Raw genomic sequence first — 2,954 nt, 5'->3', positions numbered from 1 at the left:
GTTTTTCTTAGAAGAGCTTTTAAATGCTGGATAACGTTGGGGCTTATGTCATGTGAGTAAACAGAAGCCCTTTTGAAGAAGATACCTTTGCAGAACAATTAGAAAGAAGCAAGAAAGTTATACTCAAAATCTTACCTTTTCTGTGCTAGAAATAAAAGGCCTGTCTTTACTATGCGTTGTTTGCAGCCTCCAATACTGGCAGAGGGGGAAGGAGACCAACTTATAACAGTGTTGGTGTATTTAATGCGGAGAAAAGCAGCATTTTCAAGGCATGTGAAATAGTCGCCCCAAAATGTCTTAGTACAGTAAGCGACAACCCAACAGCTAACTAAAAAGAAAACAATTATCTGGGATTTAAAGAATGTCAGTGAAGAAGAAGTCACAATATAAAAAAATGATCAAGTATCTTTCAGGGATAACACATGAGAAGTCATTTTATGCTTTTGCAGTAGGTGAAATAGAATATTGTAACATTGTTCAAAGGGCGGATAATACTGCACTTCAGATGGTTTTCAATGTCTCCTTGTGGCTCTATTTCCTAGTAAATCACCCTAATGCAGGAGTTGTGCCTGGAGCAACTTTTTAGTCAAACTATTTGCTTACTAGTTTAGGGTATCTGGCTGGTGATGTGTTCTCAGTAATTTACAGCCTTGCTCATTTTGCTGACAAAATATTTTCTCCTGTGCTGAATTGCTGTCTCTATTCACATTGCCTGAATACGAATTAAATGACCTTTAATTGTATTTTGTAGATGCTTCATGTTTTGTTACTGATTTGCAAAAAATACTCTCTGGTGAAATGTGTTTGGCATTGCTGTTTCCTTCTCCTTCTCCCTCCCAAGAAGGAGATGTGTTTGGCTCCCTTTCTCCCGGTGATGAGGCTCTCCCACGAGGAAAATACTTGAGGCAGCTCTGCCATCTAAGAGTGGTATTTAACTCAAGAAATATCCCAAGGAAATGATTGTGTTTCAAGATCCTAAGAGGCCAGTTACTCTACCAGAAAGGGTTCCTTGGGGTTAAGGAGTTCCTCTGAAGTCAGAGATTGTAGTGATCATGCTTGGTTGTCTATCTGGGACAAGGCTCCACCACTCCTTCCTCATTCAATCCATGTGTGGCAGTGGAGGCTGACTCCAGTCCCTTCCCGGGGGTGAGTCCTAATTCATGTGGGAAAACCTTAGAATTGAATCCTCCTTTTCACTGATTGGTTCAGGAGTGGGCACGTGAACTAAGTAGGCTCAATCAGACTAAAGGGAATGACTTTTATTCCGTGATAGGGGGTGTGATGGTGAATTTTATGTGTTAACTTGAGAGAACTTTGACTAGTGTAGGGGAGAGTCTTGCTCCCTCTCAAATGGACGTGAAAGAGAAAGCACATTGCTCCACTTGCTACTGCGGCCATCTTGTGGCCACAGGGGCAGCCTCTGTAGGAGGACAAAGCTGGCATGCTAAAGAGGGAAGAGCAAAGAGAATTGCAGAGAAAAAGAGAAAAACCTTTGCTTTTTCCTAGAGCCTGTCCTGCCTCGGGGATTTATCTATGTGAGATAGTAAATTCCTTAATAGTCTAAATCTGTATGAGTCAGATTTTCTCTTGCTTCAACAACTTATTTAACATGTATCTACTTAGCAGCTACTATGTGCCAGGCGCTGTCCTAGGTACTGGCTGTGCAGCCGTGAACAATATGGTCAGAGCGCCTACCCTCATGAAACGTACTTTCTGGTAGCAGAGAAAACCATACGTGAATATTATTAATAAATAATATGATGTCAGCTAATCAAGCAGAGTAATGAGCTAGGGAGATTTTTGGGGGGGTTGTATGTCTAAGAGGCATGTAATTTGGTCAGGGAAGTGAATAAATTGAGGGAGTGAGCCATTAAAACATTTGAGGAAAGAACTTTCCAGGCAGGAGGAACAGCAAGTTCAAAGGTCCCAAGGAAGGAATGTGTTTGGTGTGTTTTAGAAAAAACCGGGAGGCTGGTACAGCGGACGGAGATGGAGATTGGTGATGAGAGGAAGACAGTGATGAGAACAGGTGGTTCCTAGAGGCCGCAGTAGGGACTTGGAATTGCCTGTCTGTGTGATGGGAAGCTATGAGAGAATGCTGAGAATGGGAGTTATTTGCAGCTCAAAGCATCCTAACGGGTACAGATGTAAAGTAACTTGGACCTGAAGACACAATCTGCAAAGACCAGGGCACTTTGATATCAAAGTTTGCTGTTGAGCCTTTGAGTGGTCCTCACATCCATTTAGTCTTCAAGGAACTCTTCAGATCCAACTAACTGTTGCTGCATTTTTATAGCTCTGAATAACCAAAATTCAGTATAACTACATATACATGTGTGGATATACATGTGCTATTGAGAAAGTACCTATTTTTCCTATTTTACTAAGAATTTAAATACTATTTTAAGTCAGGAATAAGTGTTGTATTTATTTTATCACATGGTTTTGCAGCCTCTGTTGAGATGACATCATGTGTTTTTCCTCCTTTGATCTACTAATAAGGAGAATTATATAAACAGATTTCCTGTTACTGAATCATCCTTGCATTTCTGGAATAAACCCAACCTGGCCACGGTATATTATTTGCTTAACACATTGCTGGATTCAATTTGCTAATATTTTATTTATTATTTTTACATCAGTATTCGTAAGAGAAATAAGATTATAGCTTTCTTTTCTGGTGCTCTCTTGTTCTGGTTTTAGTATTAGGGCCTTTGTAAAAAGAATTAGAGTGTTTTTCTTCTCTCTCTGGAATTGTTTAAATAGTGTCAGAATTTTCTTTCCTTGAGGATCTGAAATAATTCAGTTTTTATGGTTAACACAATCTACTCATTGTAAAAATTATTTTTCATCTAGTTTCCAGTTTTTTGTCCATAGGCTTGCATAATTGTTAAACAGATGTAGTTATACCATTTATTGTATATAATTTTGCATTCTGATTTTTCCCCTTAACC

This window comes from Diceros bicornis, chromosome 24 (assembly GCF_020826845.1).
Source record: "Diceros bicornis minor isolate mBicDic1 chromosome 24, mDicBic1.mat.cur, whole genome shotgun sequence".
NCBI classification, from domain to species: domain Eukaryota; kingdom Metazoa; phylum Chordata; class Mammalia; order Perissodactyla; family Rhinocerotidae; genus Diceros; species Diceros bicornis.
Note: the sequence above shows the minus strand (reverse complement) of the source record.